General features: G+C 45.3%; 1 protein-coding gene across 1 annotated transcript in view; it reads right to left on the minus strand.

Moving 5' to 3' along the window:
- The window catches only part of ITPKB (inositol-trisphosphate 3-kinase B), a 72,269-nt gene extending 67,831 nt beyond the window's left edge, over nucleotides 1-4,438 (minus strand). The window contains exon 1 of the mRNA XM_083175532.1: nucleotides 4,095-4,438. The gene's annotated coding sequence lies outside the window, so the exon portion shown is untranslated. The remainder of the gene's footprint in view (nucleotides 1-4,094) is intronic.
- Nucleotides 4,439-14,972: the final 10,534 nt, after the last annotated feature.

A 14,972-nucleotide genomic window follows, 5' to 3' on the forward strand; every position in this document is an offset into this window, starting at 1 on the left:
GGACCTCGCATTTCATGCCCCACTGCTGATTAGATTTGAATCAGGTTTGAATATAGGCTGCGAATTTGCGGCCGATTATCGATACATTGCAAATGCGTGATTGACAGGAATGAGGCTAATGGTTGCCCATAGCAACATCCCATCTGAAATATTGCATTCTCAATGCATTGCACCTCAACCAATACTACGACTTGTACGCACACACATCGCTTGCGGCATGCACAGTTAAAAAAACATCGACCATTAGTGCAGGCATCGGCATTGCGTCTCACAGCGCAATTCTATTTGGTTTATAATGATCCACAAGACCAATTAGGGGTCGATAAACTTGGATGGAGATAAAGGGGACTAAGTTAAAATACCAACCAATCAGCTGCCAAGTTACAGGCTGGGTTAAAAATGACAGTTAGGGGCTGATTATTTTGTACTTTAGGACAGATTTATTAAGCCTGGTGATGTGATAAAGCGGAAAGTGATAACACAGCAGCCAACCAGCTCCTAACTGTCAAGTCACAGGCTGAATTTGAAAAATTACAGTTAGGAGCTGCTGTGTTATAACTTTACCAGGTTTATTACATCCGCTCCTTTATCTCCATCGAAGGCTTAGTAAATACACCCCACAGTCATTTAAGTGGTGAATTATGAGGAAGGATCCTGAATTGGCGCCACCAGCAAATAATCTGAAGACATATCAATGAAGGTAATATCAATGCAGCGTACAAAGAGACGCAGTAAACCTGTACGGGTATTTGAATTGGCACATTTAGAACTCTGAAACAAATACTGGTCTTCTCCCATATCAGTCACAATGCCATCCTGTACACTTGGCATCTCACCCTTGGCAGAACCGGTTTACACGACAGGTGACGGTTCCACCGCAAGGCCTCAATGTTTGTGTTGCGGAGAGTTATCCCCGCGTTGCCCGCAGTCAGGATACACAAGGAATTCCCCAGCAGCTGGCACCGGTTTGATAAACAGTAAAAACACCACTACTACGAAGTTCCTTGTGAACCAAAATAGTCATGAAACCCCGACAGCAGATGAGGAAACCAGTTTATATTTCCGTATAATCGGGTGAGTTTGTGCTGGGTAATCCTGTTGCACCATGCACTGTACAGAGCCGCAGGGGGACTCGTCAGCTGCGGCCCATCGGGCGTATTACCCAGAGCCTTCAATCCATTTCACGCCCCTTTACAGAAAGAGGTTGCGGTTTTTAGAGGATGGAAATAGTCCCCAGGGCACAATGCACCACGTACACAGACTTCACAATCACCGTGCCATAAGCAGAGCACTGACAGATTGCAGGATAGGGATCACTGATCCCTACACTAAATGGTTTGCCTGGAGTTAAAAGTCGGCATTTTGACCATAATGGCATAATTAATGTCGACATTTTGAACGTGTTGGTATTTTGACTGTCTGGCAATGGTTGTCGGTATTTTGACCGCCGGTAATTTGACTACAGTATACAGGGCGTGCAGGGGGCCTGCATGGGGCTGACACATGGGGACGGCCGGCATTTCCTGGGTGTGCCCACAAAAATGGTGGGAGCGTCCAGAAAAACGCTGGGCGTCCCCATGCAAACACAGTCTTCGTGAAGCCTGCACGGGGCGGATGGCTGACGTCCGATGATGTCAGCACCCTCCCCCCCCCCCTCGTACATTTCCGAGCCAAAAAGACTGCTGCTTAGCGAACCAAGCTGAATCAGGCACAAATAGAGGGGAGGTAGGCGCAAATATTGGCTCGGGGTGTCGAGTTTGTTGGCTAAAAACTGTCACTGCTCAAAGAGTAAGTAAAAAACAATCACAGCTCAAAGTGGAAATACTTTGCAGAAGCTGTCATTTTGATGGGCCTTTAATTAGTGCATACATATTTATTGTATTTTCTTGATTAAACTGTATCTTGTCCTGTCATCAGATGGGAGTATTGTTATGTAATGATGAGCATTGCTTAATGAATGCATTATAGATGAGGAATCCTGAGCGAAGTAAGTTCTCCCATGTTAGTGCACCACGCACACACACACACACACACACACACATATACACGCCCACACACACACATGCACACACTGAACTGTTCTACGGCAAACACAAGAAGGGTTAATTCTAAGTAGTACTTTTGTCACACGCTCCAAACGTAACTCTTCTCTTGCCAGTCCTAGTGACAATGTCCTACCTTCCCTTTACAACTACAGATCCCCGGCTACACACCTGTGTACAATCCGTGTAACATAGCAACATGTCAGTCATCATGTTCCATGTAGCTAAACACTGACGTTGTACCCCTGCTTCTGGGTCTCTTATACTGTGGCGGACATTTGTCACACCATTGTGTATTTCTGCACACCACATCACTGCTTCATGTATTATACAGATGTCCACAAACATGACAGATTAACCATCCACCTACCTCACCCAGCACAAAGACCCGCGGAAACATTCCCGAACAATTCTGTTCTGCGGTTGCAGGTAGTTTTTCTGAATGTCAGGAAAGTTTATTGACATTATCCATGACCATAACTAACGTAGTTAAACTCTTATCTGCAATTACTATCCCCCATTCATGTCATATAGGCTAAATGGATTTAAAAGTATATATAATACTATATTGCAGGTGGCACTCACCAGTTTTCCAATCATAATAAACAGTTGAATCCAAAGTTTCAGACAAATAGTACATCTTTCATCATCTGTGATATACAGACAGTAATTGGGCTTACCTTATGGTGGGGTAACCATAATTATTTATGTTTTCATATTAAATAAACATTATAACTGTATATCCCTGATGAAAGTTTTATTAAACCGTCTGAAACGTTGAAAACATTTACAGTATTCTGAACTGTTTACTATGACTGAACAATCGGGGGTGCCGCCAGCACTTGTCTGGTGCTTAGGAAGAGCACGGGTACTAGTGATTGCTCTAGCTATGTACGGTATATGTATGTATATAAATATATATATATACTATAATAATGTGCAACAATGTACTCATAGTACCAACGTTTCAACATGCCACTGTCTTTTTTTCAAGGTGAGTAACCAAGTAACTTGGGTGAAGGCACCCAAGGAAGATGCTATACAATTAGGAGGAGTGCCGATCCGCTACAATAGCCATATATATATAGTTAATTCAAAAGAGACGCATATTACTGGACAGCGTATTTCCAGTAATACGACTAGCACAAGGTCTGCCGCGATGGCTAATGCCTCTGGTTTACGCGTATACGTCACTTACCACTATGCTGCAAACATTTATCTGCCAGTAGCCTCACTCGATATTGCCAGGTAAACTACAAAAAAAGTCAATACAACAGAAACAAACGGCTTTAACACAAAAGCGTAATCTGTTCCCAAGTGACGTAGAAACAACCAATCACTGTAATGATCACAAACCACCAATAACATCGTTTTGTTAGCCCCAACGACCACCATAATCACGATTCGCTATGTGAACTTGCTACTGACCTACCGCGTTTCTCAGACACTTTTACGCCATTCCTCCGATCTGCATGTGTTCACATTTGCGCAAAACCACCTTCATTGGACTGGACCTACATACCGGCGCTCTCATCCCCATCAGCCCTTTCTGCCCCTCCGGTTGCACGTTTGAAAGTGTTCGATGTCAGGGCATGCGCGGTGCAATTTCACGTGACGCTGCACCAGTTGGTGTAGCATTTATTCAACCTGCATCGTGTCAGTAAAAACTGCCGGGCTCCCTATAACCTCCTGCATTGAAATAAACGCTACACCCCAGATTTTAGCTACTCTATCTTCCCCCAACATTATGTCTCCTCTATTTCCATGAAAATCATCTTGTTCTTAGAATAATCCCAACCTCTTCCATTGTGTAAAGTTACATAACAGTGCCAGATTGAAAGCAGCCCCGTGTCTGTTCCAGCAACGCGATGAGGAATTACAGTGCCACATTGATGCTCCCCTTACCCGCAGGGGATGCTGTCCCTTACCCATGCTAGAAGATAACCCAAGATGGAGAAATCAGGCTCCTGTTACCATGTACCCCACAGGCAGCTATCACTGCAGCATGCAGGGCTCTGTCCACCCGGTGCCCAGGATGGAGCCAGCACTTACCTGGGTGATAGGTGTCCTCAGCCAGGACAGTGCTGGGGCTCCTTCCCAGCACCTAGTCCCCCACGTCAACAGCCAGTGGCACAGTCCCTGCGCTCAGAGTCCCTCTCTTCCCCCAGGCTGGTGGTCCATGGCTGTGCACAGTGCTGCCTGCTCTGTGTACAATGTAGCACAATGCAGAATGTAGCACAGGAAGGAAGTTGAGAAGTTTGTCTGGGGCTGAACGTGCTTCCTTGTACTGGGGCTGGTCAGGAGGGAACTGAAGAAGTTTCCATTGTCAGAGGCTGCACCCAGGCAGCGCACACACATACAGCAGCAGCCGCCTGTTTCCACTGCCTGAGCCTGTGTGACAGACAGAGGAGTCTCCTAGCATTTCCTATCCAATCACTAAATTACAGCAGGAAGGGGGGGGGGGGGGGGGGGGGGGAGGAAGGAGGGGGGGGATGCAAGATTCCAGCCTGGGGCTGCTGCTAGCGGGATCTTTGACCCGGGGCTGGGGTATTTTCCTGGGGTTGCCAAGCTGTGCAATCTCATTTTATTTTTTATTTTTACAGTGAAAATTTACTGACGGCTGTCACTTTTTATTTTTTACTGACACGTCGTTATTTCTTGCAAGGAGTCGGTACAAGGAAGCGGGTCCTACATATTGTCCAAATGACTCCTGTCACAGCCTCATTGTGACAATTACCCCCTGTGTATGGTAGATGTGCATACAGTATTATATTTATTTATATAGCGCACACACATTCTGCAGCGCTGTACAGAGAATATTTGGCCATTCGCATCAGTCTCTGCCCCAGTGGAGCTTACAATCTATATGCCCTACCACATGTACACGCACACACATTCATGGTAGGGTTATTTTTTTTTTGTCGGGACCCAAATGACGTACCAGTATATTTTGGATTTTGGGAGGAAATCAGAGAACCCAGAGGAAACCCACGCAAGTACGGGGAGAATATACAAACTCCACACAGTTAGGGCCACGGTGGGAATATAACCCATGACCTCACAACGTGAGGCAGTAATGCTACCCATTAAACCCATACTTACCTACCCTCTCAGATTGGCCGGTAGGGTCCTGAAAATTAAGTCCCCCTCCCGGCCCCCTGGTGGGGGGGGGGGAAGCCTCCCACATTTAGTGGGGCCCTACCCCCTCCCTCTGCCGGTCAAATACCAGCTTTCATGGCTTATTTGAGTGTCGGCGGGGCAAAAAATGATGTAAATCGTGTCATTTAGTACCACCCCCTCCTCGAAGAGCATTTATAGGATTGGGGCGGGGCTTAATAACAGAAAGCTGCTACTCCCGGAGAGTAGACTTTTATGGCGGCAAGTATGATAATACCAACCAGCTCCTAACTGCTATGTTACATCAGCTGTTTACTTTATCTCTTTCCACTTTATCACTTCCCATAGCTTAGCTCATCTGTCTTGTTTAGGGGTCTGTTTAATAAACATAAAATTATTTTATACGGAAAAAGTCGTTCTCTTGTCTCTGCCGTATTTATTTACCTAACTTGTTAAAAGACCGTCAAAATGACAGCTTCTGCAATGTACTTTCACTTTGAGCTGTGACAGTTTTTACTTTCACTTTACTTTCACTTTGAGTAGCAACAGTTTTTAGCCCACCAACTCTCCACCCCACCCCCCAGTCCCTATCTGCTCCTAACTCCAACTTCTGTCTCCACAGCTCCCTCTCTCCATATCCAGCAAGTTTGAAAAAGATCAGTGTCCCTGCAAAAATGACTTTCACTTTCTGTTATGGCATCTTTTAGCACACAAAGAAGTAATTTGGTCCATCGAGTGGTCTCTATTGGTCAGTGGTGGTACTTCACCTATAGATATTCTCCTTTCATATCTTGCCTCCCCCATTAGATTAACATGGGGTGTTATAGAAACTGGTCTTCATAGTAGAAATAAGATGTTGCCGACGTTTGAAGGGCTGAGGGATACATTTACTAAGATGGAAGTTCTGTTGAAGATGGGCAGTTGCCCTTAGCAACCATTAGATTCCTTTTCTAGAATATAATAGATAATAGCCCTCAAGTCTGTATGGTCGTAGAGAGGACCTCATTATACAGGGGGTTAATTATAGCTTTGTGTATTACTATGAGGTAAGGTAACAGCAGGTGAGCGGAGCTTCTGGGCTGGGAGAGCCAGCTCGCAGCCAACATAATACAGCCCAGTGGTATCCTTCCACCGGAAATAATCCTGCAGTGTCCTCTGTGTTTGAACGACGAATGATTACTCCTCAAATCATAGATAAATGTAAGCCTGGACTTACTTTTATCTTTCCCGTTCTTGTGCGAATTCGGTCAGGTACTGACGTCATGTGATGTCATCCTCCTGCCCCAAGCAGGCAGGGATGCGCAGGTGTCCATGGGTGCATCCACCATTTTTGCGGGCGCAGAAATAAAACGCTGGGCAGTCCCCAGCAATCGCTCCCTGCCTGGGAATCATTTTGCACATGCCCAGGGCTGCCGGGGGAGGGCGGGGTTTAGGTACTATTTACCCGGGCCCGGGCTTGCTGGAGGGGCCTGGCAGGGGCCCTTGTCCAACTCCCCTTCCCCCTCCATCCCTCCTGGGCAGCAGCAGCACACCCCTACAGCATGTGCTGTGCTGACAGTAGGCTCATCATGAGTGTCTCAATGACAGTGTGAGAGCTCATGCTGAGCCTGCTGTCAGCACAGCACATGCTGTAGGTAGGTGTGTGCTGCTGCTGAGGGGGGGACACAATAACACCCCCTTGACTTTAGAGTGTTTTTTTCACCATCTCTAAACATTTTGGGGGCGTGGCCTAATCACAGGAGGTGGCCACGCCTCCTGCGATTAGGCTACAACTCCAAAAATGTTACCAGGGCTCAGCATACCACATAACATGTGCAGACAGAGTTACATTTTTGTTTCTGTGCAGGGAAAATACTGACTGCTTTATTTTTACACTGCAATATAGATCTCCCTTTGAAGTAAAACCCTGCCCAAATCTAATTCTCTCTGCACAAGTTACATCTGCCCCACCTGCAGTGCACATGGTTTTGTCCATTTGAGAAGGAATTTGCCTTTGCGAGTGAACCAGAATAATCCCCACAGTATTGGTTAGATACAGTATTGGTTGGATACAGTATTGGTCGGCTACAGTACTGCTGGATACAGTGCAGATTAGATATAAAGCGGAATAGAGTTGGATACAATGGCGGCAAAAAATGTCATCTTCTGATCGCCAACCTTTATCAGAAGCTAAACCTCTAGCGCAGTGCATTCACATAGCAAGGGCTGCCGAGACATAGGGTATACCTGGGTACTGAGGGCATGGTTTTTGGAGGGTGCAGTGGTAAGTGCCATCACAGAGCATTTCCCTATGGTGTGCGCTGCCGCGAAGCAATAAGGGCCATGGTCGCAGCATTGTGAGTGGCGTGATTATGCTCCAATGGTACCTATATACTAGGCCTGGGCACTTGTACTCTCAGCATTCTATATTGCCCAGTCATCCACTAGTTACCTACCTAGTGCCTTTTGGGTTTTAGTGGGGACCAGATTCTCATAATCAAGGTATAGAATTATACACAGCATATAGAAATCCTGTTATAGCATAGTTAATAAACTGTATTATGCAATGGAAATGCATTTGAAATGCAGAGGCTCTGCAGCACACCCTAGTGGCCATTCATGTTGCTGCATTATTATTTTCAATCTATCATCTTTTGGACACTGTGGGGAAATGTACACATACGCCTATTTTAGGCATATTTGTAGGCAGTCGTATGCAAATACGGCTGCCTATATGTATTTTCAGCATTTACTGTGCAAAAAATACGTCAATTCGTATTCACGGCACTCTACGAAAACAAATGTATACACCATCGGAGGAATACGATTAGGAATCACCAATGGTGATTCCTAATTTACTAAGCGGCTGTATGCAATAAAGTGGGATATGGATGCTAATTGCTGGTCAAATACGGCTGGAAAATACAACTAATTTTCTAGGCATATTTGGAAGAACCCTGCACGGATCTCAGTGTAAAAACATAAAAAATATAAATCATTTTAAAAAATGGCGTGGGGTCCCCCCCCATGACCGTAACCAGCCCCAGGCTCAAAGATGTAGGGTTGGCTGAATGAGCCGTATTCTTTATTCTTCTTAAATTCCCCCCTATGGCTGAAATGTAATAGGATGAGAGATTCAGAAAGTGAGAAATTTGGTAAGAAATCTCCAATATAATTTTTTTAAAGCAGCAATCGTTTACACTTTAAAATCAAACTGGTTTTGCAGTGTAAATGATTGCCGCTTTAAACAAAACTGGAGATTTCTTACCAAACCTCTCACTTTCTGAATCTCTCATCCTACTACATTTCACCGTATTTCTTGGCACCTGTAACACATTTTACTTGCCAAGGACTCATTGAGGCCTTTCCTTCTTCATTATATTTTTCTTTTTCTTTCCATGGCTGTTTTCTGTACGTACTATTGGAAATGCCCTGACAGGAATGGATTCTCCTCCGCACCGCCAGTCCCTGAGGTAATTTCTCCCTGTGTCTGTGAGTTACGGATACTTGTTAACTTCAGAAACATTGGGAAACAACTCTGAAAACTTGTTGTAACTTATAACGTACTCATATTTCTCCCAGAACATTCCTTTATCTCATACATCTCTGTTCTCTCTGTCCCCGGGGGGAGATTATAGTGTGTTCCGTGCAGGTAATTACTAGGAGGTTGGAATTAAATTGGGCATACATCACTGAAAAAGAAACTTAGGGGTGATTCAGAGCTGCATGTAGTGGCCAAATTTGCTCAAATGGACACTTTTTGGGGGTTTGCGCATTCATTTGACGCCTTTAACGAGTATTACACTCCAGGAGGGGCGGCCAGGGGACAGACGCAGGGGACCACTCAGCGTTTCATGAGCGTGCCTACAAAAATGGGTGGCACTCCACAGGTGTGGTAAACTAAGTCGACATAAATAGTGTCAACACAGCTGAAATGTTGCCATAATGGACTGTTGAGAAACAGACTCTGGTGGTCTGGTGGTGACTTAGCTGTTCCCAGTCCCAGCTGTTCCCAGTTCCCAGCAATGTCTTTGGTGGCAGGTTCTGGGTTATGGCGGACATTATCAATGTCGACAATGGGTGATGACATTATGTGTGTCGTCATTTTGACTGTCAGCCTTATGCCTGCATCTTGATTAATGTGCATTGCAGACTGGAGTCAGCAGCTAACCCTCCATTGTTGTGAGCGCTCTTTGCTGCTTCACAGCTACAGGGGTAGTCTCCTAAATTTTGGGGGATTCACTCTGACCTCTGAAAGAGTAGACAGTAATCTCATCTAGGGATGGTCATCGGTGTGTACACTATCGATAGTTGGCATCGATGCTAAATCTGCAGGTGGCCATCGATGGTCATCAACTATGCAATGATCATCTCTATTCTTTCAGTGAATGACTGGTGGGCCAATCACAGCCTGGGGGAGGGGCTTTGCCGGTGTGTACCTTGAAAAATCAAATAACATTTGTTTATTTTGTACAATGGTCTCTGCAGATTTCAATGGGTCTGGCCTTCCAAAAATGTCCCCCACCTTGGAGGAGACAGATGCTAGAGGTCCTATTGGACAGATAGATAGATGCTAGAGGTCCTACTGGGTAGCGTATATTGCTACAGTACCTAGAAGTTACAGATTACCGGTATATATTGCCCCAGGCAATGAGCATGTAACCCCCAGGCAATGGGAATGTAACTCCGTGGCAATGATCATGTACCCCAACCAATAAACCACTGATGATCAATAAGAAATTCCTGGCTATGAACATGTAAACCCTGGCAACAAGCATGTAACCGCTGGCAACGAGCATAAAACCTTTGGCAATGAGCATGTAACTCCTGACAATAAGCATGAAACCTTTGGCAATGAGCATTTAACACCTGTCATTGAGCTTGGAGCCTCTGGCAACGAGCATTTAGGTTACAAATGAATGTATAATAATTGTATTGGGGTGGGGGGTGTTGCCAGGAAAGATTTTTGCTGGGGGGGCACAACATTTCTATTTACACCACTGTAGTGTATAACTTTCTACACTCTGCTCTGAAGTATCGCTGTTGTGAAGGAAAGAGACCTATCAGAATTCTGTGTGACAGCCTCTTATGTTTTTATGGCAGTGTGTCCATGATTACCCTGTAGATGTCGACCTCTGAGGCTGTGTATGTATTGTGCTGGAAGTGCTCCTGTATGTCTTATTATGCAGCACTTACCTGAGCGCCGGTGTTTGCCCTCCTTTGTTTGCACACTTGTTTCTGTGGTTTGTGTACTGTACACATATGGTTCGTGCTGTACTAACAAAACAACAGGAGGTGGAAAAACACACACAGCGTGTTGTGCGCTCACATTGTGTATCACTGGCAGGAGCTGGCTGTCATGGATACTCACATGGCGAGGAAGAGACAGCAGCGATGTGCTAAGAGAACTCTTATAGGTTACAGCAAACATTTCATATGCACATCTAAATGTCCCCATACACTATGAGATTTATCTGACCTGTAAAATTGCATCTGATTTCCCTTGAACTTCAATGGTGAAAAGATCGGCCACGATTGGTTGACAGTCAAACGGTCAACACGTGAAAATGGTCGACACAAGCAAAAGTCGAGAAGGCGACACAAGCAAAAGGTGGACATGGAACAGGTCGACATAGGAAAAGGTTGACATGAGTATTGTATGTTTTTGATGTCTGTGTCGACATAGGTTGACATGGGCACCGTGTAAGTGAAGTGCGTCCCCTCGCATGCCGAGCGCCTTTGCCATTCCCAATCCACGTGGACGGTAACGTATAAAAAAGGCATTTTTTGACCTTTGTTGACGATGTTGACCTTTGACTATGTCGATCATATGTATGTTGACCATATGGTGTCAACAATATCGGATGGTGGATCTACCTGGTTTAGGTCGACATTACTATGGTTGACCACTAGTGGTCGACAGCGTCTACTTAGATGTCTATACTTGATCGTATGCATTTACATAGACCGTGACGCACGATCGACACAGTGTCCACTGGCACCCCTCTGACATTCAACTCCCGAAAATCGGGTGCACTCCCGGCCCTTGGAAAGGAGGGCAAGCCTCCCGCATCCTTCAAATCTTTGCAGATCAGGGCCAGTGCTGACGTGAGATGCCTTCCCTGTAAATAGGGATGGCCATCGACCATCGATGATTCTAAATCATCGATGGTTCATGGCCGATGTCGAATACTTTCGCCATCGATGTGTGAGAACCAGATGGTTTCCCTCCATGATCGATGGAAAAGCAAAACGATGTTTTGCTATTTTTTTTATAAAGTGCCAGGACACGGAGCATAGCTCCACCCCCGACACCCGCGAGGCTCCGCCCCCTGTGTTTTGATTGGCCCACAGGCCAATCAATCAAATACAATGGATGACAATCAATATGTAAAAATATCGATGGTCATCCAGTGCATAGTTAAGAACTATCGATGGCCAGTTGCAGAATTGCCATCGATTGCAACCATCGATGGCAATGGCAACGATGGCCATCTCTAACCAAAAATGTCGGGGTCTCTCCTCCAAACGCCAGCTGCCTGTCAATCAGCCAGGAAAAAAAAGCAGTCACTGGCTATCTTCTCACAGGGGGCTTGGGCATGCGTACTATGTACCGTGCACATGAGCGTTCATTCAATAACGGGAAGGGCTGAATTAGGCCCACAGTTCAGGGAGTGTCACGCGATGTCTTCTTCTTACTCGGATACATTGTAATCACATCCCAAATACTCGGCGAGCTGAGATGAATGTGCTTCCATCAGTCTAACACGAAGGGTTAATGCTGCTGTAATAAGCGGAGCCAAGTTACACTGAATGGAGACTAATTTAATCCGACCCATCCAAATTAGGAATGATTGTGCTGAGTGCTTGTTATTACCCCACGCTCTGGCTGTACATATGCGCTGACATCGCGTGTGGCTGCTTCACCTGCGGAGATTTGCTTTGTTTGAAAATAACAACAAAAGCGAGGGATATGTACGGACTCGTCTCAGATAATGACTGCCCTAGCTGCCGGAGACATGTGCGGATGTGAGCCTGGCTCACGCCTGGGGCGCCGAGTGCAGAAAGTTTTACCTTTAAAAGAAAAGAGGATCTTGCAGCAGCCGCTGTAGACAGCTCCACGCTGTACCTCCCGGACAGGACCCGTCCTGGTACATACCCGTATGGAGAGCTCAGCGGTAACTTCCAGCCATTGTGTCCATTGTAATATACACCAATCAGCATGCTGACAGCCAATCACTGTCTGGCTGTAGGCTGGGAGGAAGGGAAAGAATTCTGCACTCTGGTTGGTGGATAGCTTCAGCCATCCACCAATCAGCATGATGACAGCCATGCACTGTCTGGCTGTAGGCTGAGAGGAAGGGAAAGAATGCTGCACTCTGGTTGGTGGATAGCTGCAGCCATCCACCAATCAGCATGCTGACAGCCATTCAATGTCTGACTGCAGGTAGGCTGGGAGGCAGGTAGGTAGAGAATGCTGCACTCTGATTGGTGGATGGCTCCGGCCATCCACCAATCAGCATGATGAGATGACAGTCATTCACTGTCTGGCTGCAGGCAGGCTGGGAGGCAGGTAGAGATTGCTGCACACTGATTGGTGGATAGCTCCAGCCATCCACCAATCAGCATGATGAGATGACAGTCATTCACTGTCTGGCTGCAGGCAGGCTGGGAGGCAGGTAGAGATTGCTGCACACTGATTGGTGGATAGCTGCAGCCATCCACCAATCAGCATGATGACATGTCTATCTGTTAAGATGGCCCTAAATATGACATATGGCTTTGATAGCAGATATAGAACAATATAAACATCCTGCCATGGACTAGGCTACAAAGGAGTCAGTGGGACAATGCAATAAGGGGGAGGGGGGGTAGCGTACTTTCAGGACATAGGGCCTTATTCTGATCGGTGCGGCCAAACGTGCGTACGTTCACTATTAACGTACGCTATCCGTACGCGGCCGTTGGGGTTAAGTCCACCCACAACTCAGCCGCATACGTACGGCCAGAAACAACGTCAAAGGGGAGTGGCGTACAATTGAGCGTACGCCAACGTACACGGACGGGCCAGCCCTTACACTCCGACAACTGGCGTACAACAGAGCGTACGCCGCCGTTTACGGACGTCTCTCGGCCGTCTTCCCACCGACTTCTTGCGGAGATCTGAGCGTACGCCAGCTTGCACGGACGGGTCCCTATTGTTTTCAATGGAAAACTCAGCTTATGTCAGCGCTCGTGAGAGTGAGCGTACGTCCGTGTACGCTGGCATACCCTTCACATATATGGACCTGCAAATCTTGCCTTTCAACTAGAATTCTGACAATTGATTAATTAATCTATTTGTTATTCAATTATTGTTTTCTATTAACTCAATTGTCTACCTTAATAAAGACCCTAATAAAACAACATTTTAACCCTCATTACATGTATATTTGTTATGTTCTAATGTGGCATTTTAATCACTATCTATGTGTCCCCATATTGCTGTTACTTTTAAATCAAGTTATGTTGGTGTTTCTGTATATGTACTAAATTATGTCCATAATTAGTTTGTCCAAAATGTGTAACATGTATACCTACCCTGATGTTATGTGTGATGTTTTAATCGAAAAACATTAAACATTCATGCATTTTCACTATGTGTTATTTTACTCAAAAACACACACATTTACACATCAATCATTACCCCTCACCTCAAATTACTAATATAACTTACATTACACATCTGTATGTACCTACCCTTACAAGCCCTCTAACATATTTATTATTAAAAACACAGGCAATTTATAACACAATATAAACTTTTATTTATAACAAACATAATAAGGGGGGGGGGATAAAAATAAATTAAATGCGGGCCTCCAGTAGGCCAAAAAGAAGTTGCAAATAAAAAAGGGTCAGGAAGATCTCCCGAATAAGGGCTGCCACCTCCTCCTGCTGCTGTTCAGTGTCTGTAGTGAAGGGATAAAAAAAAAAATTAATATATAACATACACAAATGTTTGTTGTATTTGTACATAATAAAAAGTTGTGAGTTATGTGTGAAGGCCACATACATTTTTAAACTACATTGAAGATGGGTCTGCTGTAAACACAGTACTAAAAAAAAATATGTTAACACACACATACTGTACATAGTAAATAACATTAATTAAATTACTCCTTCTTGGATGAATGTATGCTGTATCCCAATTGGTACTTTGGTTTTGGGGGACTCTCCTCTAACCTCACAATTAGGCTGTGCTATTTAAGGGTTATGACATTGTTGTGGCTTAAGCACTCCTTACTATTTTAAATTTAGGACATTGCTGTACAAATTATAGGCCTACAGCTATGTTTGTAAAGCATGCATCCGCATGGCCTCACACACTATTAACAAAACAATCTCTACATTTATGTTGCACATCATGCTGGGAACTGGAGTTACCCAACACCTGGAGCCAGATAACTACCACACCACTAATGTTGGATATCTCATTGGATGTACTGTTATGTCAATTATTCAAGGGGTGAGGCATGGCCACACTCAAAAAAACCACCAAGGGGACCCTTGTTCCTGGAGAAGGACAGGACACACCTCATGGTCGCCCTGCAGTGATATGTTTCAACTAATGTTGATGTTGGATACACATATGTGGTTGTTGTGATTGTTTATGTGTAGAAATGTGTAGGTAAACATTAGACACATTATTTACTTACGGCTACTTGAGCCATCCTGGTCGCCGCTGGTTGGGTGTGCGGTGGTTGGGGGGGTCAGGAGCAAGGGGGATGGGATTGGAATTTGGATGCTGGTAGTGGGTGTGAGTGGAGATTGGAGAGGTTTGGGGGTGGGTGG

This window comes from Crinia signifera, chromosome 3, assembly GCF_055691185.1.
Source record: "Crinia signifera chromosome 3, ASM5569118v1, whole genome shotgun sequence".
Lineage (NCBI taxonomy): Eukaryota > Metazoa > Chordata > Amphibia > Anura > Myobatrachidae > Crinia > Crinia signifera.